This window comes from Poecile atricapillus, chromosome 10 (genome assembly GCF_030490865.1).
Source record: "Poecile atricapillus isolate bPoeAtr1 chromosome 10, bPoeAtr1.hap1, whole genome shotgun sequence".
NCBI classification, from domain to species: Eukaryota; Metazoa; Chordata; class Aves; order Passeriformes; family Paridae; genus Poecile; species Poecile atricapillus.
The window spans coordinates 981,916-1,006,620 of NC_081258.1; the positions used below are offsets into that span (position 1 = coordinate 981,916).

At 41.2% G+C, this 24,705-nt stretch overlaps 1 protein-coding gene across 1 annotated transcript in view; it reads right to left on the minus strand.

Moving 5' to 3' along the window:
- CDH11 (cadherin 11) overlaps positions 1 to 24,705 on the minus strand; it is an 80,511-nt gene that overhangs the window by 22,619 nt on the left and 33,187 nt on the right. Inside the window, exon 3 of the mRNA XM_058845755.1 lies at positions 17,881 to 18,002. The gene's annotated coding sequence lies outside the window, so the exon portion shown is untranslated. The remainder of the gene's footprint in view (positions 1 to 17,880; positions 18,003 to 24,705) is intronic.

A 24,705-nucleotide genomic window follows, 5' to 3' on the forward strand; every position in this document is an offset into this window, starting at 1 on the left:
AGTGTCCCTGGCCTCCTTATGTCCCTTCTCCCCTCCTGGAGGTCATGCTCTGCTCATTCACATCATGTTCACTCCAGCAGTAAAACCTCTGACTTCTATCCTCAGAAAATCTAAAATAGCATAAATTGACAGGCTTCCACTGAAGGCTGTGAAATTACTTAAATTCAAACCAGCCACAGTCTGGATTTTCATGAACTACTTGTATTACAAAAGACAAGGTGCACAAGATGCTCTTAAGTTAAAGCTAAAATAAATTTCATTAAAAATGAAACAGTAGCAGTAATCAAAAAAATAAAAAAACAACAAAACAAAAACCCCCAAATCTCTTTTTTCCTTTATTTTCCAAACAATCTATTTAAAACATTTCAAACATTTCATCAATAACTCAGCTGCTGAATGCCTACAGTTTCTTTCTACCTCAATCAGAAAACATGAAAAAAGAGCTAAACAATTTATAAAGCAATTCCTTTTTCTCTTGGGGAAAAATACCTCATAATACTGAGGGTTTGGAATACAGGTGTGAGGATGGCATTTGTAGCTGCTGGGCTGCTGCTCCAGTAAGCATCTAAAAATTCTGTGTGCAGCACTTGGGTTCAGACACTGCACAGATTTGTCAGACTGATTTGCCATGAATGGTTGCAGCCTTTTTTAAAAAGTCACAATCTTTGAGGCATGTGGGTATTTCTGCCTACAGATTATAACCCTCAACTGCAGCAAAGCCAGTCTCAGTGGACACTTGGCCAAACTGCAGCCCTGCTGCTTTTGGCTGGGACAGAGCCAATCTTCCTCCTGGTAGCTGCTCCAGGGGTGTGTTTTGGGTTTAGGAAGAGAATGATGCTGATCACACACTGAAGTTTGAGTTGGTGCTGAGCAGTGTTTACACGGAGTCAAGCACTTTTCAGCTGTCAGCAGGCTGCAGGGGAGGCACCAAGGGCTGGGAGCGGACACAGCTGGGAAAACTGACCCAAGCTGGCCAGAGGGATATTCCAGACCATTCCACTGTGCTCAGCACATAAACTGGGGGGAACTGGCCAGGGGTGTCTCAGGAGCCGGCTGGGCAGAAGTCTGTGAGTGATGAGCAACTGCAGTGTGCATCATTTGTTTGTATATTCAAATCCTTTCTTCATTGTTGTTATCACCATTTTCTTCCTTTTCTGTCCTATTAAAGTGTCATTATCTCAATCCATAAGTTTTCTCACTTTTACTCTCTCAAATCTCTGCCCCAACCCGGGGGAGGAGCAGGGAGTGAGCAATTGCTGGCTGGGGTTAATTCACCACAAATCACATCCTGACTTTTTTTACATTATTGTTTAGAAGTTTGTGACGTATAATTTTGAAATCCCAAATTTTCCTAAAAAATCTGTAAGAAAAGCTGTTTCCCACTTCCTTGAGCATAGTAGATTCCAAGTTTCATAGAAACATAGAATATCCTGAGTGGGAAGGGCCCCACAGGGATCATGGATGCTCCTGTCCCTGCCCAGACCCCCCAGCAATCCCCCTGGGCATCCCTGGCAGCGCTGGCCAAGCGCTCCTGGAGCTCTGGCAGCCTCGGGGCCGGGACCATTCCCTGGGGAGCCTGGGCAGTGCCAGCACCTCTGGGGGAAGCAGAACCTTTCCCTGCTCTGAGCCTGCCCAGCTCCAGCTGCTCCCTGGGTGCTGTCTCCATCACAGGGAGCAGAGATCGGAGCTGCCCCTGGGGAGAAAGACTCAGACTCTGGCTGAACCAAGATGGACTTGTATTCAAAAGCATGAATTCCATGAATATATTTTAACTGTACACAAACAAATGTTGGCTATTTTGGTATTGAATAACAGATTATCGGGGGTAAAGGGTGAACAAGAGTTAATTAGCCACTACGCAAGGTCTGATCTCATCAGCAAGGCATATGAATGCAGTGAAATCCCTGAATACCATTTGAGGCATGCAGGACAAAGAAATATTTTAAAAGTCTAGTCCATACTCTGAAACACCACCTGCATGGGGAGGTGTATATCAAAATGTCTGCATGGAAATAAAATATGTCCCTAAATAGCTGTGAGAACAGGCATGCTGGGCATTTCTAGCTGCACAGACATCATGGCTGTGCTGTGTGCTTGTAGCTGTTAATACAAACCTCACCAGTTTCAATTTTAACATAAGAAAAGTCTGTTCTTTGACTGTTAGAAAATAACACCCATCGATATTCCTAATGGAAATATGCTGTTCATTTAAGAACTAAATCAAGAACATATCTTAACACCTGGAAAATAATAAATCCATGTCCATGTGGAAACCATGCTGCAAGCAGCCACTCTGCAAAGTCACTGTACTCCACACAGCTTCACACAGACCTGAATGACTGCTCCAAGACATCAACAGCAAAAAATGAAGAGGCACCAGAGATGATTCCAATGACAAGAGCAGTGGCAGAAGTTTAGCCAACTTTAAATTCCTTTCATTATTTTTATGGAAACAATAATCCTCAGCATTCATGATGATTTCCTGCATGCTATTAAATGACCATAAGCCAAATTATAATAGACTAAACAATTTTTTCTGATTTGTCTAGGCCATAACTTCTGGATGATGCATTAAAATAGCAATTGTTCTCAGGAATACATTTGGCAGAAGGAAGACAAGATCACAGTGTTGCAATATAATAATGGATGATTATGTTCTGAAATGTTTTGCAAAAGTATCAAGTAAATATAGCAAACTCCCAGTCTAAATGATATTTTAGCTGTAATTAGAATTAGCTGAAAAGATGAAGGATTTATTCTACGATAATTTTATCATCAGACAAGGAAATGAATAGCTTTTTAATGACAGAATAAATATTGGATCTTATTAGTTCTGGAGTTGAGTGTGCCTGAGTTTTGGGCAGAGAGGTGGAGGTGGGGCACAGCTGGAAGAGCCCTGGGAGGCAGGGCAGGACCTGCAGTGGCCAGGTGATGTCCTCAGCTGGGCAGGGACCTTTCCCCCATGGGAGCGGGCTCTGCAAAGCTCCCCAGAACCTGGACAGACTCCTGCTTTGGGGCTGGGGCTGTTCTGAGCAGCCCCAGGGCTCCCACTGCACAGTTTAACCTCAGTGCTCAGCACAGAGTGTGTCCCTTCCCCAGACACTAAAATTTCCACGGGCTGATGGAAAACCAGCAGCTCTCATGAAAAGCAAGTGGGGAACAAATCTCCAGATCCAATAATCAGTCGAGTCCCACTAGTAAATCTTTAGGACATATCACAAATGTAACTGCTTTGGTTGTTTTTACTAAAACACATGAGGTGAGGGATTTGGAAGAGTCCTGTGCACAAGGGTTTCATTCCTCCTGTGCATCGATGAGTGTGGGAGGAGTTCAGTCTGCCACAGATCTTTATCCTCCTGCAGATTGCTCCATGCAAACCCCTGATGCCTACCAATTTTCAAGAAATTGGGTGTACATTAATCAGAAAAGATTTTTGAAGGATACAAATTTCTTGTTGCAGAAAGCTACTCAGCCCTAACCTGCCGGTCTCCCACATTCAACATTTAATTTGATTTTTTCCTCTTTAACAAAATGTTGTTCTCTTCCTTGAGTCATTTCAAGAAAATGACGTAAAAGAGTGAATTGATAGCCTTTTCCTTATTATTTATGGAACAAGTGAAAACAAGAATCAGTGCCTTGCACATTTAACTTAATTCTCTCAGTTACTTTTTGATTTTAAAGTGTTACGCATTATCCGACCAAAACAGTTTTTTAGCTTGGACTTCATGACAAACTTGTACTAAAGAGGGCCTCCCATTTTATTTATACAAAATAATATTATGATATCAAGAACTGCTTTGCAGCACATTCAGCTGCATGACACATATGGCAAAGCCAGTTCTTCAAATAAACCCTTTAGTCCTGAAAATGGCTGAAATTTTAAATTCTAGGTGTGCTAAATTTGGACAAGACTCAAATTTGGATTATTACATTTTTCCACTGGAACTAGAGGCCAGGCTGAATTTACCCTTAGGCAGACAGGGAAGTGTGACACTGGTGTGTCAAAATTTGCAAGGCGTCCTTTAAAAGAACAGCTGAACTGTGAGATGACACAACATCAGCTTTCAGCTGTGCCCCAGCAGTTTCAGGCTTCCTGGGTATTTCCAGTCAGGAAATCACCCCAGATGATGAGATGATGATCAGAGATGAAGTTTTGCTTCCTCAAATGAACCCCTTCTCCCAGGGCATCACTGGGACACGGCACCAGCACATTTCCCTCTCAGTGCCATAGGTCTCACTCATCCCATGTGAAATAGGAGAATTAAAAACTGAAGGACTCCCTCTGCATCAAACTGACTCCATGCCTGTGAGCAAACCCAGAATCTGGTTATGCCTATCTGTGTTTAATGGGAATCAGGCACAAGGAGTGTGGAATGACAGGACAACTGATAGAGAGAAGGTTTAGAACAGATATTAGGGAGAAAAAAATGTTCCCTAGCAGGGCGGGCAGGCCCTGGCACAGGGTGCCCAGAGCAGCTGGGGCTGCCCCTGGATCCCTGGCAGTGCCCAAGGCCAGGCTGGACATTGGGGCTGGAGCAGCCTGGGACAGTGGGAGGTGTCCCTGCCATGGCAGGGGTGGCACTGGATGGGCTTTAGGGTCACTTCCAGCCCAAACCATCCTGGAATTTTTTAATAAAGGCCAGTGTGCACTGGTCTCATGTAAAATGTTTTGTTTAGATGACATGAGCTTGGATCTCTATACATTCCTGCTGTGTATGTAGCTGGTAAATCTCAGTTTTCCCAGTGTGTGATTCCAAAGCAGACTGGCAGCCAGTAACTCCCTGTGAGCCCCTCTGCAGTTCTGGGTCCCTCTTGCTGGAGCACATTCCAGTCCTCACTGGAGAGAACAGCAAACAATCCTCATCTGAATGCAAATTGGTATAAAGTTTTCTGTGCCATTCACAGAACATAATTAGTCTTATGAGACAAAAGTATTTAGTCCAGAAAGAGAAATTCTTCATATTTAAAGATACTTGGGGGAAAAAAATTCTCTTAGTTATTGCACTGAATAATGAGAACCTCACACTCCCCCAGTTCATGTTCTGTCTTTTGCATGGGAGCACTTTACACTGCAATGTAAAGGATTAGAATTTGAGGCTGCAGTTTTGCAGAGATAAGTATTTATGTAACTTATATATAACTTTATATTTGGTTAGCAAACAGCCAAGATTCTAGAGGTATCCTACCACGGAGGAATTCTAGGTCATGACAAGATTTGTATGTACTAAATACAGAAGTGAAATATTTACAGAACTGGTGATTTTCATCTTGACAATAGAAGTTGCTTCAAAAATGCTAAGCAAGTTTTGTGGAATCCTATTCTGAGTTCTGTAGAATCCTATGAAAGGAAATCTTAATCCTTTGCATTTTTAAATTATGTTTTATAGCACTGTATTGGATTACTGAGATGTTTAAAGCCAATAATCCCCAGCTGCTCCAAAGAAGAGTTTTTGAAATGTAGCCACATTTTCCTGTAGCAGCTTTGAGACTCAGTGTTACGAAACCATAGACAAAGCCAGAAAATGATGGCCCTTTGAAAACAGCAGTCATTGTGCAGGGAAGAGGAATAACCCCCTGAACAGTGTGATGTGCTATCTGTCAGCATCCACCTCTGGATTCATCATGGAAGTACAGCATTTTCCTCAAGCTTTGATCTAATTTGTGCTCGTGAGGGTGAGATTGCTGCTCGCTGTACCTCATATAAAGCAGGGGAAAGCAGGAAGACAACTTAGTACATTATGGAGTGAATGACACAGAAATAAGCCTGAGAGAGTGATATTAAAAGGCTTGGGAAAGGAAAAATGGCTGTAAACAGAGTTTTACATTTACTTGCTGCCCTGGGGAGATCCACTTAAGATAAATGTGACAGAAGCTGTCTGGTTTTAAGCATAAACTCTACAGGAAAACAACCAGCATAAGAAAGGTAGTCTTATTAAAGAACATGGTGATTGATAGAGTCATTTCAAGTAATGTCTAAGCTCTTGGTAGAGTTTATTTTAAATAGTAATTGTGTTCTTGTGCTTCTCAGACAAACTGGAATTCTCCTAATTCCCTGGATGCTCCAAGGGCAGCAAAGCTGCAGCCCAGCCCATGCTAGTCTCAGTCATTTTGTTATTATGTGAGTGGCTCTCAGTGACACCCTGAGGAGGACACAAATGACAACTAAAGCCAACTTACTTGCAGCTACTAACGCTGTAATTACATGCTAAGCCAACCCTAAATATTTTTTCCCCTAGGAATTGATATGTATGAATATCTGAATAACACTTGTGCTGTGACTGATGGTCTCTTTGGTTTGTGCCAGAAATGAGACAGACAGTCAAGATTAAAGAGTGAAAACCTATCAAAAAGCTAATGATTGCAGGCAGGTCTATTGAGCTCCCAAACCAAGGCAGACAGAATTCCAGGCAGCAATCCATTTCTGCTTGGATCCATAACCTCCTGCTGAAGAGCTGGCAGCCCCCACACAAGCAGAAATCTAAATTCAGTCTGTGGCTCTGCACTTACAGCTTCATTTCCAGAGGCAGCTTCAGCAGTGCTGCCCAAATCCAGACTGCTAAAGCATCCTGGGTGGTCTTTGTGTGGCCAGTGTGTTCCTCTACAAAACATTCTTCCACTTTGAATTTAATCCTACTGGACTCCTCAATCTCCATGTCCCCCTCAGTTTGGTCTCCCTCTAGCAGGAACGCTCCTGATGAAAGACTTCCACATCATGACTCATTTAGAGAGGTTCACACTGTAGTCCCTGGAACATTTATCTTTATAAAACTTGACAAGTTAGGGAATTACTGAGAGTCACCCTTCACAAACGAGAGAAAGGTGAGAGCAAAATTACCAGTCAAAAGCTGCCTCCTTTCCCCAGCTTTCTTGGAACTGCAGAAGGAAGAGCTCAGATCCTTCAGCCATGCCCATGGAAGGTTCTTTTTTTCATAGCTTGCTTAACTGTTCCAGTTTAGTGCAAATTTCTTCCATAAAGAGCATAAAAGCCACTTTGAGATTTCTGAATGAAAAACTGAATCAATAATTAATTTTTGCCTAGGCAAAGATTGTCTGTGAGGAGACCAATTTTGGCTCAAAAGTGAGAGAACAACCCTAGAATATTCAAACACATTCTTAAATCAGCTTCAGTGGCACTAAGAGAGGAGACCATCACTGTTTGAATTCCTAATGGGAGGCTACACCTGAAAAGACCAAATCTTCACATTTCTATTATTATTATTTGCAACCTATTAAATCACAAGATTCTAATTAAAATAATATTTGCATGAGTCTTTTCTGAGATGCCTTGCTGCAATTAGTCATCATAGAATATTTCCATTTAACCTAAAAACCCCCAAGTACACAAACACAAAGAAAACACTACTTTCATTAAAACAATTTCCTTTATGGCTTCCTGATCTGCTCTGAGCACAAATCAGAGGAATTATATGGATTTATAGGGCTCAAAGGCTGTAAGGACCAAGGCATAATTCCCAACTTTATATTGCAAACCCCAAAAATCCAGCAACAGGTGCTATGATGATGCAAAGAGATACTAAGCATACAAATAAATGCAATGATAGCACAAAAAATAGCACAAAAATACAGGCCGGTGTCAGCTTGTAATTAAAATTTGTTTTTCATTCAATTGACCCATTAAAAACAAAAGGCAAATGATTCAGCATATTTTTCATGAGCATAGCTCATTTGGATTTGAACCTGTTCATCACATCTTTCTAAATGATCACATGAACCACAAACACATCCCAGACCTAGCTTGGAACTATTTCTGACCTGTAATTACAGATGATAGTGACAAAACATTTAATTTCTGTTCCTGTAACATGAACCAGTAACAACAACAGATTTAAGGCAGTGCCTTGCTACAGCTGGGATGGTGTTTGGTGTCATTGTTATAATGCAGAAAAGGCAAATTTTAAATAACTTGAACTGATATTTCACAGAGTTTGTTGTGGGAAATTGGCCAAAAATGGGCATTTTGAAAATGAGATTAGTGATATTCGTAGCTGAATCGATGAATCAACTTTATTAGATGCATTTTGGAAATGCATTAGGGGTTTTGAGGCTATAAATACCTTTTGCCACCCTTACTCTGGTGCCAAGGGCAAGTCCTGGCCTTAAGAGTGCAATAATCAGGTCTGGTGGGGTGTGCCTGCATGTCCTGGAACACCAACCTCACTTCTGCATCTTGCACCAGAAGCATCTTCTTTAATCAACAGGACAATATAAAAGTACTGCAGTGTGAATGAACCTCTGTCCAGCAGGTAAAGCTTCACCTTCCACATCAATAACAATTTTCTCATTAACGAAAATCTCTGAAGTGCCCTTAAAAATGAGTTTGAGGAAAAGAAAGAGGAAAACCTAACATTTGGTAGGACTGTTAGATTATTTTTTTCATTAAATAACCTTAATATGAGGCAAGTAGAGGGGAAAAAAATACATTTATCAAAGTGAAATAAATCCTAAAACCAATAATTAAAAAATCGCCATACATGTACGAATATACACATAAAAATACTGAAAGCTCCATTCACCAGAAGAGGATTAGGCACTTTTTTCTCTACGTTAAACATGCCCTTACATTCAGCATATTTTCTACCAAAATGTTCTTTTCAAAATGTTGCCAGGGTGATATCACTATTTCAATTCAACCAATTTCCTTTGAAGTCTTCCATAACAGTAATTAAATAAATTGCTCTTGGAGTAATTATGTTTTTTTTTTTCTGGAAAGTGAACTATTAGGTTAAAGAGAGATGAGAGAGTCTGTCACCAAACATAATCTTTCTAGAAACATTGGTACCTGCTACATTTATTGGAAGAAGGATGGAATACTTAAAAACTTTGGACCTAAAGGAAATGTCGACCTCCCAGCTGAAATAAGCACCAAGTTAAAATGACTGTTGACAGTCCTGAGAGAGCAGAGAGAAAGAAAATGGAAGTAGTGTCAGTAGAAAGCTTTTACATTCTATAATATTAAGCCCAAGAGAGCTGGTGAGAACTGGAAGGCCAAATTGCAATGTTAAAGCAAGTGAATAGTGAACAAGATGAAGGGGATGGAGAGCCAAGGACTGATGATCCAGTGGAGGGCACAAAATGGAACAGTCCATAAATCCATCGTGTTGGAGCCCTTGGAGACTGGGCTGCTGCAGTTGAGGGGGTTCTGTGTGTGGCCATTCATCAGCTCCAATGAGTTCCCAAATACATAACTTTATGTTCCAGCTGTACTCTGGCTTTGGCTCCAAGTCAGACTAAAATTGTTAGATGCAGCATGTTGAGCATCCCATGAGTTTTTGGGTTTTTTTTCCCAGATTAAGTTCTTTTGCCTTTGCTAAGGATTCCCCTTTATTTGTGGAGATTTGCCATTGACCTGATAAGCAGCACTGATTTAACCCTCAGAACAAGCTTAGCTAACCCTCACCTTGTTCTCTGGCTTAGTCTGGTACCTCAGACTTCACGGAATTTAAATTCTGTGTGCTTGTTGGTATTGCTCACATTGCAAAGAACATGGGGCTTTCCATTTAAAGCTTTTCATTCCTTGGCTATGTTTTACTTTATGTGTGATGCTGAAACTCCTATCCTCCTTTTCCTTTAAATCTCTCTGGTATGAGATAATGTTGCATAAGAGAACTCGTGTGGATCAGAACTGAATTTCTTTATGGAGCCTTTACCATATCCCACCCAAGGACAGTGACACAGCACTTGTCTGCAAAGCTAACCCTCTGTTTTCTCACCACTTTGAAGACCCAAAGACAGTGTTTTCAACTTAAGAACTCACAAGGCTGAGCAAAAGGACAATAAAAAATAGCTTCCTGGAAATCCAGCGGTCAGAGGGAATAAAGCACCAGACAGGCACCAGCTGGAGAAACTGGATCTGGGGATTCATCCAAGAACAGGGAACATCTTTCTGAGCAGACAGACATATTTCTTGTTCCAATGGATGGCTGACAGGGTAAACATTGCTATAAAAAACTTAACATGATTTTTTTTTTTTTTTAAACTCTTTGTGCAAATCTTTTGAACCCCTTCTGGCTTAAGCTTCAGCAAGTGAGCTTAGAACCAGACCCAAGGAATGGCAAAATCCATATCATAAGAAGGATGAATAATTATGAAGGTCAAGCATGGGTACTTGTATTATGTTTGTAAACACAGCTTTAACTAAACCCAGCTATAATACGTGACATGAATGATGGTGTGAGAATGAGATTGCCAATAGGAATGTTTACTAAATGCTTATTTAATAATGGAGCCTAAATAAACTGTGTAAAAAATAATTTTCCACATGTTAACGTGAACTTGTTAAAATTTCAGCACCTTGTAAGCCCTTAGGACAGTGTCACCATTGCTTGTGACATGCCCAAGCTGGAGTGAGCTGCCTGCACAGGCAGCAGGACCCAGCCAGATTCTTAGGCAGCATCAGCACCACTTTTGGCCTGCCCAGGCCTTGGGTTTGGTTAATTTATTTGGCTGTAACAAGTTTTTTAAGGACCAAGGAGCCTGGCCTGATTTGCTTAGGCTTTTTGCTTAGCTCAGGCTGACTCTGTGTTGTAACACAAAGGGGGATTATGTTTATGTCTTAAGTGAAGGGGTAAAAATAACAATGCATTAGTCCATACAGTGAAGTACCTGTGCAGCCAGGAGACAGCACAGGAGGAGAGAGGAGATCTGGAAGTCAGGGACAGGAGGGTGGTGGGGCTGGAAACTGCTCCCAGCAGTGCTTCAGCTGTGGAACCACTGCAGCCTGGGAGCTGCACAAAGCAGAGATAACACAGGGAGCAGAGGGTGCTGTTCAACACCCAGAAAATCACCTTTCACAGCAACACAGGCTGGCATGTGCCCTGCAGAGCCGAGGCGAAAGTGCAGCCTCATAGCTGCAAACATAACAGTGGCTCTGGAAAAATAACGTGTTAGAAACATAGTAATGGTTCTGGGTGCAGGGAGAAAGATCCATCCCTGCATTCTCTGGGATAAAGTCCCGCTCCCATCCTGCCTCAAGATCTCTGCCTGAGGCAGCTGATGGTTTCTTACCACCAGGAAAAGGCAGGGACTGGGAAGCTCCTCCCTATCACTTTTAACTGTACATAGCTTGTATAAAAGCTCAGTGTGACTGAACTGATAATTCAAGTAGTAATAATTTAACTCTGGTTACACTCTTTAGAATTTAGGCCAGCAGAACATTGTTGGCTTTTAATTTCTGTTCTTTTAGGTTAGATGAGCTCAACAAGCTGCAGCAGATTGAACTGGTGGGGACTTCAAGGAACCTAGATGTAACTCCTTAACTGCTCAGGGGCAAAGCACTCGGCAGGACAAAGGGAAGTGTGTCAGCCTTGTGTGAGCTGTGCAGAGGAAACAGATGGAACAGCAGCACGGGGGGAGCAGAGGCAACCTGGATAACCCTGACGCAACAAAGCACCAGCCCCTGCTCAGGAGTTTTGGCAGTTATTAAAAAGTCATTATCATTCTATTCTTAGCTGGCAAGTTTTCCCACTTAAACAGTTAATTATTGCTGTGTTTGTTAAATATAGAGCAAATCAAATGACTACAGACCTTCAAGGAGAAAAGTGGTCGTTCCTTTTGTTGAGTACACAACTTTGGTGTCATTTTGCTGCTGCTGGGAGCAGTGGAGGGGTGATAAGCAGTGGGTCAGTGGCTTTACTGGGAGACAGCACAGCACAGTCTTTGTTGAGCTGTCCTTGGGGTGAGCCTGTTCCTGCGATGGAGCTGTTCTGTCCTGGGTCTCACACATGGCAGAGGGGACAGGAGACACAGGTGGCACCTTTGAGCTCATGAACAGAGCAGCAGAGCAGTGAAAGCTGCAGCTGGCTCCCAGCCTTGGGATGAGCACCTCATTAGTGAGTGCTAAATGTTTGTGTGAGAACATTCCCTGGAATAAATATGGAATATCTTCTCCCCAGTGTCCTGCAAGTCACACATGTTGCCTGCAGTAAGAAAGTATGAGAGCAGCTCAGGAGGTCAAGGCAGAGCCTTTGGGTTGGTTGGTTATTTTTGCTTCAATGCAGCCCTGGTTCACAAAATACAGCTGATGGCATGAACCTGAGCCAGGAGGCCTCTCACAGTGGCCAGGCTGTGCAGGTTATGTAATCTGCTTTTCTATCTTGGGGGAAGAGAAGGGAGAATTGGAAGCTAAATGGCCAAGTTCTGTAAAAGTAGGGATGAAGCTGCAAAATACAGGGGGTCAGATGCCATGACCATGAATATTCAGTATTTTAGGCTGCTATTTCTAAAAGATTGTGTTCATGAACAGAACCAGAAAATATCCTTCAGGGTCAGTCCTTCTTTTGATTCCAAATGTTACGTTGGCTCAGACTTCCCCTTTCTTGGCCTCTCCTGTTATCCCATTGAATTCATTAGAAGGCTGTGGCTACTGGCCAAAAGAAGCAGGTAATGCATCCCAGAGCCCATATTCTTTGAAATATCTTCTGAGACAGGAATTTATAGCATCAGTATAATGAAACTCAGATTACAGCATTAAAGTCTGTGTCTGTCTGCTTGCCACACATACCAGAAATACACAGAAAATTTGAGCCACAGAACCCTGAGGAAATTGGGGAAAATATGCACTCCCATCTGGAGGGAGTCTTTAGGACTTGGTTGCACCTTTAGGAACAGCCTCAAGCAAGAGATAAATCACACATGATGCTACACAGGCAGCATCTTTCAGCAGACCTGAAAGAACTGCCATGGAACCACAAACACTTTGTCTTTGGTACACTGAATTTAGAAATTTAGCCTGGTCTAGAGCAGTTACTATCTTAGAAAAGAAAAAACAGGATTGAGTTCTGACTGCATTCTCATTTTGTCCCTCCTGCTCCGAGCAGCCCTGAGAGGATATTTTCTTTGCTTTAATGTATCTGTTTAGTTGTTGTGTTCTATGCCATTCTCTTTGATGTTATGTTTATTATTATGTATTCAATGATTATCAAATGGGTGCTTTCAATCCCAAAAAATCCACATAACTCTCCTGCAGTAATTACAAGTATTGCTTTTATAGACCACAAACTGGACAGCTTTTTCCTGTAAAGGAACAGAAGGAGAGACTTCACCTAAAACCTTGGAACAAACCTTCATTTATGAGACAAGGGAATCATTTTTGTTCCACTACATGAATTCAGTGGGCTGCCACAGGCCAGTCATAATCTGTTATTGTTTCCCTACAACCTTGTACTATTAATTTTTCTTTTTAATGAACTGTCCAGTCTAGTTTAGCTGTGGGAACTATGATGGAGCTGCAATAGAAATGGTTTATGTCATGCCTTTGTCAAAAAGCTTTCCCCTACAGCAGCAGAATGTAACTGAAAAGCCATTTAAAAATAAAAGTAACTGAGTGGTTGCAAATGCAGGTTGTCAGGAATGGAGAGGGAAAAATCTTTGCATTACATTAGATTTTACCAATCACCACTTGTGTGTCTTTATTAGTATTTATACAGATGAGGAAAGCCACATAAATTGCACTTGCTGCATGATTATATCAGCAAGTGTTCCTGCAAGACACATTTTTAAGAAGTTTTTCTTCAACTGTGACTAACAATGTAGTAATTGCCTGGGTGAAACACCTCAGAAGAATTAAATACACTAGATTTTGATTTATTTTATGGCATACAGAATACATCAATTTTTTGAGACAGCAAACTAACATCTGAGTAGAATTCAAATAACTTTTATTGCATATGAAACCTTGAAAGGCTGGGTGCCCAGCCATCTTTTCATATGTAATATACATGTGAAAGGCACACTATTTAGTTTTCTCTTGGGTTTATTTTTCTAGCCCTGGCTGTGTGTACTTTTTCTTGGAGACACTATAGTATAAATTTTAAATATGCTATTATTCTCCTCCTTGCCATTATTGTCATTATTAAAACACAAAGTAAGCAAATATATATATATATACACATATATATGTATATAGGTATATATGTGTGTGGATATATACACACTGTATATTTATATATTTACTGTTAAAGCTGACAACAGTTTTCTCCAGAAATTTCCATTAAAATTGTTTCAGAAAGACTCTGATTTAGCTTTAAATTCCCACTTTTTACCTTTGAAGTAACTGTGGAACTTTTGTCAGAAGTTCATTTTATCAGAGCACAATTTCCAAGTATTTGAGCTTATTTTGACCAAGATGTGATTGGAGTTTTGGGGAGCTTTTCAGTCAATGGATCAAATTTTTAATGCCCTTTCTCCTCTCCTGGCCAATCTCTGCAGGCTGTGCAGTGCAGATTCCTTAGGGAATCCCATCCTGGTGGGGGATTTCAGGAGTTTCCCATTCCTTAGCCCAGCCAGGCTGCTCCAGATCCTGCTCCAGAGCTCCACCCTGTAGCCCAGACAGGGCTGGGATTCCCCAGAAATCGGGAAAATGCAGGGATGACTCAGTTGTTTCAGGATTCCACGTGGAACAAATGTTTTGCCACGAAAAGCTAAATTTCAGCTCAGGTACAAGTTCATTGTTTCCAAAAACAAATCACTCATTTCAACGTTCTTCTACATTCAAGATTCTTTCAAGGCAGCATGGAAGTAATTTTCTATTAGCAGATAATAACTAGAAATGTCCATCTTAGGAGGTACTGAGACCATCAGAGACAGGACAGTGTCAATGCATTTCCCCACTTGATGTCTTGAAGCCTCTGCAATTTCTAACAAAATAATCATTCTTCTGTTTGACCAGAACTTGTCTTATAATTATCCTAACAATGTTTCCAAAGGTTTTTCAGGTCAACCAAGGTCTTGAAGGAAACCGAAAAGGCAGAAGTAATAAATTCAGACTCCATCTCATTGCACAGACTATGTGAAATGACACTCTTCTTAACAGTTCACTCTCATGCCTTTCTTTAAGAGCCATCTAGGGATTCCCTGTACTTTGGAGTGTCATCCTACAAAAATCAAAGCTTTTGCCCTCCCATGTGAGCCTGTTTAATTTAGATTACTAATATCCATCCTAAAATACATGTAATGAGCTAATCCTGCAGGTAGACTGAGTGTCTGTTCTGTGGGTTGACACTGAGAATTCAAAATTCAGGTTTTAAAAACCTGCAGAAGCGGATATTTGTTGAGAAGCAAAGTGAGAGGTGTGAGACATGATAAAACAGGCAGCTGGAGGGGGAACACTGTGCTCTGACATGTAGGCTGGGTTCAACATGCAGGACAGGAGAATTCCAAGTGAAAATTAATTTTCTTTCCCCGTGGCATCTGTGCAAAAACAAAGCTATAGAGGAATTTCCTTCCAAGATCTGCTCTGTACATCAGGAACAGCCTGCTTTTCCCATTATGGTCTTTCTACATAGGAATTAAATGTTATATATGAAAGCGTCAAATTATGCATTATCCAGCACTAATTTCTATATTCAGGTAGTGCACTTCAGTTTCTCATCCTGTGTGATGAACTCATCACAACCTTCCAGGATCTGAGGGGGCTGCAGAGAGCCTGGAGAGGGGCTCTGCATCAGGAGCTGTAGTGCCAGGACAAGGGGCAAGGGCTTCCCAGTGCCAGAGGGGAAATTTAGATGGGATATTGGGCAGGAATTGTTCCCTGGCAGGGTGGGCAGGCCCTGGCACAGGGTGCCCAGAGCAGCTGGGGCTGCCCCTGGATCCCTGGCAGTGCCCAGGGCCAGGCTGGACATTGGGGCTGGAGCAGCCTGGGACAGTGGGAGGTGTCCCTGCCATGGCAGGGGTGGCACTGGATGGGCTTTAGGGTCCCTCTCAACCCAAATCATTCTAGGATTATCTGATTTTATGATTCTATGACAGTACTCTTTTTCTGTGTCCTGAGGACCCTTTACTCATGTGGGATGCTTTAAAGAATAATATAATCATAGAGAAATTTATCTATTATGCTTACCCTCAGTCTCTCTTGAAATTCAGTCTAGAAAGTCCAAGTAGCACAGGAAGGAAATGTCCAGTCAGGATATTCCCAGCTCCTGAAGCTCCTGGTCACCTTCTGCAGTGAGTGAGTCAAGGCTGTGTCACAGCCCCCAGCAGCTCAGCAGGCCTTGCTGTCTGCCCCACTGCTCCTTCTTCCATCAACAACAGTTAAACATGAATATTTTACCTTCTCAGCTCTTATCATTATCCAGATACTGTAACAGCAAATTTGCATTCCTGAATAGGCACAGCTGGAAGTAATTTAAGAAAGATTCTTCAAAAGAAGGGAAGAGAATTTAGGAAGCATATGGAATCACAGGTTTACATGATAATCAACAAAAGCAGCTCTTGTTCTTCCTCTTTTGCAGGGAGACACTTCACACTCCAAGCAGAGGGAACATCCCACAGTCTCTCTGCAGGAAGCTTTCACAAATTATTTGCTTTAACTCTGAAATGCAAAGAAGTCTATGAAAAAAGACACAACACTGTCAGATAAAACTGGGGTAGGGACCCAGTTAAAATTCACTTATCTCACATACTAGTGAGAGTGATGGGATGTTTTCCTTTAAGCTTATTCCTCACATTTTAATTTCTAAAAATTAAGTCTGTTTGGAAGTGACTCTGAAGTCAAGAACAAGCAGAGTAGAAAGGGGCTTGAACTAAATCATGAATTGAGGTATTAGAAAATGTCTAAAGAGGTGAATTCATGTAACTGTGCATGGAACAGAGACATACAGAACTAATTCAGATGTTTTCTTTATGTCTTCTTGATATCCAAGAAAGAATTTGAAGCCTAGTCAGGAAAGCTTCAAACCAAACCCTCTTTAGAATCGTTCAGTTGAGAAACTGAATCTGCACAAAAGCTAAGCACTGTTTGCAAAATGTGGCTTTTGTGTTCAGACAGGACAAGAATCTGCCATGCTGAGCTCTGCCCTTGCTCAGGAGTTAATTGAACCCAGCTCTGCTGGTGTCACCCAGCCTGGCTGCTGCAGTCCTGTCCCCAGCTCTGAGGACACCACACACACACAGCCCATAGAGCTGCTCACAAGGATGTTGAAGTGTTGGTCCATTTGGCTGCCAGAAATAAGATAATTGTCATTCAAGGGCATTTTCACAGAAATGAATCATCTGTCAAACAGGACCTGAGTGAATTGAATGTAGAAACTGTGAATGAGTCAGCAAGACAAAGAGCTTTAATATCCTGGCATTGTACTTTTTATCCCACACAAATTAGGTGGGCTTCTGCTTTTGATTCTGTAAAAATGACAGTGTTTATATATTTATTATCTATTACACCTAATCTGTTTCTGTATTAAACCTAAAAACAAACAATAGACACTTATGTAAGTGAGCAATTCTCACCTCTGTGGAATCACAGCAACAGCACAACTGAGAATCACAGAGGAGTTGAAAAATTAAAGGCATAAGAGCAGCAGATCCAACTATTTTTAGGTCTAGAATTTCCCATACTCTCTACTTCCACACTTTCCACCTTCTCTAAAGCCTAAGGTTCACCAGGAAGATCCTTTCCCAACCCAAGTCTGAGTAATTATATCGAGCTCAATGGTATTGCACAAAATATCAGAGAAAGAGTCCAAACATGGAATTAATTACTCACTCACTAGAATAAAGAAAGTATAAACCTGTTTGACTGATCACTTCCAGCTGTCAACCTAAACATCAGAAAAATTCTTACATTCCTGTTCTTCAGTGCTCCACTGCTGTGAATTTTCAAGTGATATTCTGATGTTTTAAACAAGACATTCAACAACAGGGATTCAAAACTTGTCCCTTATCAAACTGTGCTGTACAGAGGTAGAAGGATGGTCTGTGTCCTACAGCTGAGAGCTCTCAGGAGCTCTGGTTAAACTCTCTGGGGGATCAGTGCCTGCAGAAATGTTCCCTGTATTGCACAAACATTGTGGACACTACAGAAACAAGGTCCCAGCCATGGATCCCTGACATCCCTCAGGAGATCACAGGGTTGGATGCAGGACTTACCTTCACCCACTGGAAACCTGCTGCCAGTTGATGTAGCATATTCCATACATCTGAAGTGCCACTTCAGGAGCTGCCACACCTGTCAGCCCTCTACTGCCACTCAGCCACTACTTCAGCTCTGGCTGCAAAGAAGGAAAAAAGGCCATTTGAAATCCAAACCAGTGGTGGGACCATAATAAAAGGAAACTGAAGTCTGCCTATAAACTACCAGAGCAGCCCAAAGAGAGTTTAAAGACAAGTAATTAAATACTACTTATAACTAATAAATAGCCTTTACCTAGAATCACAGAAGGCCAGGTTTGGAGAGTACTTTAAAGATAACTCAGTGCCACCTCTTCCATGGACAGGGACACCTCCCACCATCCCAGCTCTGTCCAACCTGGAACATTTAACAGACTCACTTTTGCTACAGTGTTCCCATAACTAAAATGCTTGAGGCTGTATCAAAATTCTTTCACATCTCTTTTGTGTTATCTATGGAAAAAATCTGTTCTGGCAACATTATCCAAGACAAGACACACTGTAGTGAAAAAAGGCACAGCTGCAGATGCCATTAACCAGCAAGACGTGCTTTGACCATTTCTAAGTGCTCCAAAGGCATATTAGAAAATTAGTGGGTTTATCAGGATGATGGAAAAGGGAGAACATTATTTTAGGAAGTAGAACTGCCACTACAGTAGTGAAAAAATACATAAGATAAAACATCTGAAGCAAAAAGAACAAAACCAAGTAAGAGGTGCCTCTGCCTGTAAGAAGTTCATCTACAGCTGTATCAGTGGTTACAATTCTTTCATATATGGGGCAGGAAGTTGAGTCAGTCTGGACAAAGGGAGCAGAAACAAAAAGAAACCTGCTGAATCATTTCTCATGACAAGTCTTGAATTTGAATTGGTAAGTTAAGGATGGTCACAATTTCACAGAGCAGTCATCCTCACAGCTCATCATTCCAGGTGTTTCTGACAATGCCCCTACACAAGTTAAAATATAGATAAAGTGTAATTAATGTGGCTGAATGCAAAGGAAATACTCAGTGTGATCTGTTGTTACCTACTGGTGCAGACATTGCATTCCTGAGGTTCATTTGGGACCCTGACAGACACTTAAAGAGCCCTAACTGAATTCTAGGACTAAGATTCATTCCACCCAAGGAAATCAGGCTAGATTCCCCAGTACCTCCAAATTTATTAACAGAAAATTTCTAGAACTAATTATTAAAAAATACCCTCTCTAATTTGGGCTGATAGATCCAAAGCAGCAATTTTCTGTAGTGTTTAATTGTTAAAGATACCTCATCTGTATCAATCCTTCACCTTATATCCACTTTTCACCCTCACTAAACTAATCAAGTTTTAATTGCAAAAAACCTAGTTCAGCAGTACAAAATTTCAGAGCTCCTAGCACAAGTGCTGAAAAGGAAACAGGCATTGACTGACTGTTTTATATTCATATTGCACAAACATATTTCACTCTTGCTCCATCAAAGGAAGAAATAAAGTCACAGGGCTTCCGTGGCCTCTGACGACTGCAAATATGTTGAGTCCCTTTTAAAAATTTGGGATACATTTGGGATACAAATTTGTGCCATAAAAGCACATTCCTAGACAGTGGATTTTGCTAAGGTTAAGCTCTGTGGAGTGATGATTTGTGTGATGACTGAACCACTAATATAAAATACTTGGTTTGTAAAAGTACTCCACACATTCATGCTATAAAGTAAGTCCCTGTGGCACTTTGAAATATATTCATTTTGTAAGTATTTGTTTTTCATAAAGGACCCTTTTGAACTAATTCACAATTCATATGAATGACTGAAACTGAATAAACTCCCTCATTTGGATAATTTGTTCAATATCTTTACAGAAAACAACATCTTTATTGATGACTTTGCAGCTCAAGATTCCTTTATGCCCAAGACATTTGAATTTCCTTGGATAAGGACTTCTCAAAATATCGTCTTAAATATCCCTACCATCCAATTTTTAAGCTCTTGTTTTGCTTTTAGAAGCTTTTGATTTGATAACAGACACTGCTAGTCCCCACCTGACCTGCAGCTCCATTAACTTCTTCCTGTGCATCCACCTGGCCACCTGCAAAAGGACCAACCATGGAACCAGAGTGGGCTGGGCTGGAAGCATCTTAAAGAATAATGGATAATAAATTATAATAAATAATCACTGCCAATTACAGCCTCTATTCTTCAGTCACACTGCATTTCAACAAATATCAGGGGTTACAAACAGATTTTTTTGTAGCATTAACCATTACTAGAAGTAAATAAATCTTCATCTTAATATCAAGCAAGAAGATCCTCCAGATGACAATTTTCATTAAAAACATAGTTTAAGACTATTTTCATCCTTTTGACTGTAGACAGAACAGTTTAGCTGAGGAATTGATATTTAGGTACCAGATACCTATTTACTTCCTATTACCATTTCATTTATCAGATGCCTATTATTTACTGTATAACATTTTTATTTTCCTCTTTTCTCTGCAGCTGAATATGCCTTCAGTAATTCTAATAACTTTATAATGCTTACAAAAGGGTGAAAAGCCAAACCCTTCCAACAACTGTATTTACAGAAGGCCGTTTCAAAGTCCAATTACAATTACAAGAAAGCTTAAAAAAAAAAAAAATCCATTAAACAGTTCCAATGTTCCAAACAGATTTGCCAGGGCGGCTCTTTAAGGCACACGGCCTAACAAGACTTTTTGGGGCAAAAGAAGTCGTGGCTTCAGAGCTGGTTTATGCAAAGTGACAAGTGGAGCAGTTTGGCAATGTGGCTGGGGAGAGGGGAAGGAGCCCCCTGCCCATTGTCACTATGGAAATTATTGCACAATGCCTGATGTGAAACGGGCCGAAGCAGCAGCTGAATCCGGCATTGTCCTCGCACGATAAAAAGATTTGGGAGTCTGAAAAGCAGAGGAACGGAATCTCACAGCTTCTTAGAGTCCCCTCTGAAAGGGCCATTGTAACATCATCATAAATCCTGGGCTCCCCAGGCACTTGACAACTAAAGCAGTGGACAATAGAATTCTTGTGTTGGACAAAACACTCCTTGTCTGCCAAAGGGCTTATCTGCTTCATTTACAAATGTCTTTCTTTGTACCCAAATAATTCCCTATTAGAAAAACGATTAGGAATACCACTAAATAAATATTCACAGCTTTGTGGGCCGTTTAGCAAACTGAATAAACCAATACAATCATGGTGCATGCAAAATATGGTATTTATGCAGAGGAAACCCAAAACCACCCCAAACCTCTGATTATTTTAATTTTCCCTTTTCCTGATTCACTCTACACACATTTGTCCCTCTAGAAAACACACAGGTACATTACTCTTATCAAAAAGATGAAAAATATTAGAAATCCACAAAGATTTCAAATTGGAGAAAAATTGTATCCACTGTGTCCCTAAAATTAAATATTTCAAGAAGAGCAGTTCCAGATATAAACATGGGAGCATATCTGAGTGTAAAGTGAAATAGAGACAAATTGCTCACAATCATAAAAGGATTTTAACTGTGGATTTCTAAGTACATATGTTTAAGTCCCACTTACTGAGAGATCCAAAAACATCAGGGATGAGTTTCTGAAATGAAATGGTGCCAGATTTTTGCAACTCTATTCAAGCCGAATGGAAATTCTGGTAAATATCACAGAAATGCCTGAAAGAGACTAAAATAGTCCATATATATTGTCGTAAGCAACACGACAGATATGATACTTCAAAAAGCATTTCTAACCCAGTCAGAACTGCATTGCCTCAGGTTTCCAAATAAATGGTTATTTGATTACAATTTACTGGAGAAGTGCCTATGGAAACACAACTGACACCACACACAATGATTAAAGAAAAACCCTAAATTATTACTCAAGCAAAGAGTGCTGATCATATTCAAAGTGCCAGAGACATCTGTATGGCTGAATTAAAACCTGGAGAAGTCAAAACTTCTTGACTGAATTATTGATCATAAACTACTTATTCAAATCCAAAGAACAAGGTTTTTACACAGCCCAGGCCAATGGACTGAGTGGCTGAAGGGCTTTTTTCCCCCGTGATTAATTATTACAAGCCTGCAAGAAATGCAGAAATTCATAACCTGCATATTAAACAGATCACTCATATTAAATATTCGGAGTGTATGCAATAAACAACAATAATGGTAAAATTTAAAAAAAAGGAAAAAGAAAGGAAGCTAATGTAATTTAAAATAAAAATTATGCAGGCTTGAGCTCACCATCACAAAGGTTTAGGAATATGCGAGCTTTCCATGGTTCTATCATGAATTTGCACTCTGTCCCCACCACACATCACTTAACCTTGCAACCACTGCTGAAAGTGAACAAAGGCACACTATAAAACATTTCACCTCTGAAAAATGTACTAATCCATATAAAACTCCAAGGAAAGAGGCTGGAACGCAGAGCTCCCACACATGCCAGCTGAGGATCTCTGCTGTTTGGGTGCAGAGCTTCCCCATTTCTTCTCTCACTTCTCTCCTCAGTGAATAATTAACTGTTCTAAAGATGTAGGTGTAAGTTCTGTCTTAAAATAAAGTTTAAACGCAATTTCCTCAATGCCATTTTTTGGTGTTTGCTGTTCTGTGCTATGCACTGCCCAAACTCCCCTTTCTCCCAAAGCTGGATCATCTGCACAAATACAATTTGCATTAAGATATTCTGATTATTTCTGCAATTTGTATTTCAGGAACACAGCTTCAACAAAATCTGCTTCCTGCCAGCTCTCTGAGTTTTATTCTAGTCCCTGCTACACACCACAGCACCACACTGTACTTTTATATAGAATAATCTCTGTTTAGGTAGAAAAAACTTAATCTGCACTGGGCTTTAAATCTCAGTGTACAACAGGGATTATTTAACCCTTTTGGAGAATATGGATTTGGAGGCCTTGACCAGGATGAATGCAGAATGGCTGTATAAAAATTGCTCCTGCTTGCCTTTATCTTAGAACTAAATAAGCTCATGCTTGGAATCACCTTGCAGGAGAATCTGTCTTTTCCCTCTTATTCCAGGCAGCTGAGCCAAGCAATGGGAATCCCACAGTCAGCAACAGCAGCCCGGGGTAATTCAGGTGGGAAGGGGCTCTGGAGGTCACCTGGTCCAACTGCACTCCATAAAAGCAGCTCCAAATTCAAAGTTCATTTAGGTAATTGAGACTGTCACCTTATTAATGTCCACAGCTGACAGCAGCAGCAGCAGGGACTCTGTGGGCATGGACAGGTAAGGATTCCCCATCTTGTGCTGAAAGATGCATCATGTGCATTGATAGACTGAACTGCATCAGAAAGGATAAAGCAGAGTTTGGATAATCTGCCTTCCCCCCCAAACCCAGTGACAGGGTAAATAACTCTGATTTCAGAGCTGGAGGTGCCTTCCCTGCTCTGTGTTTGCTCCTGAGCACCCACAGCCCTGCAGCAGGCAGGAGTGTGCTTGTGCTGAGCACACACTGTCCCTTCACTGCCCTGCACCAGCACAGCACTGCAGCACCTGAGATCAGCTCTGCTGCCTTCTGCTTCCCAGGCAGGGAAGGGTTAATGCCTGTGCCACACACAGGGCTCAGTCCTGCAGGAGCTGTTCTCAGCCCAAGAAGCCTGACATAAAATGAGGCTCAAAACCAGAATTTGACTCAAGAAGTTGTACAGCCCTGTACCTTTATCCAGAAGGAAAGGACCTCTCCACTCGAGGGGGATGCCTTGTACAGGACACACGCGAGAAGGACAAAACACAAGAGCTGCAGAGAAGGTTTCACACAAACAAAGTTCTGTTCTAAGCAGGTTAACAGCCTGTTTCGCTTTCTTGTGAGCTATTCTGACTTTATACTCTGCCCAAATATTTTCCCTGGTGTTCCCATCCCTTGCCCATCCACACTGCTGAGTGCAGTGGCACAGGCAAGGAGCCAGGGAGAGGAGAGCAGCTCTGCCAAATGCTGTTCCAAACCCCATCCACCAGCCCAACACCCAGCTGGGAGAGCACAAACCAGGGCAGAAAGGAAACTCAGGAGCAGAATAGCTGTGTGCTCTCCTGAGAGACAAAACCACATCTCAGTGCTTTGCAGAATGTTAACAGTCTGCAGACTACAGCCCAAATCTCACCCATCTAAAGCCAAATTACCCAGCAGGACAGAAAAGGTTCATGAGGGCCCACAAGGAACAAATTAACCTCCCTCCAAAAGCCCTCTGCAAATCACGAGTGCCCAGTCCTCTGCTCACCCAGTACAATATGACTTTATCAGCTTTTTCTTGCTTTTGGGTCACAAGGGCCCGGAGGCAAACAATGGGCCCTGGAGGACGAAGTCTGTATTAATTATCCTCATGCTGCTGCAGCCCCATCCTATCCAGGTACCAGGAAGACAAGTGGATTGGGAGGCCTGCAGGCAGGTGTGTTCTGTCATTTTAAATATCATAAATCAAGCCCTCTGCTTCAATGTTTCCAAGTTCCCTGAGCTTCCTCTAAAATCTAAATTTGGAAGCATTTTGGATCCACAGCATGCAGCTACAGGCTTTTTGTGCATGCACCATTATATAGATGTATATGAATGTAAATAAATATGAATTAAAGACTATATAACTTTTTCATGCTTAAATAAATATTTCTATGTACCAGACTCTATATAATTCAAATTACCTACATGTGGGAAAAACACTTCATTTGTACTCTAAAACTTGACTTTTTATTTTCGTTGTCTAGCAGATTATCTCAAACCTTTGTTCTTGAGCTGCTACCAGTAAAAGGCTTGTATATATTCTCTCTTGGAAAAGCAAATTCTACATGCAGAGCATACCAAATCAGTTCCTGCCA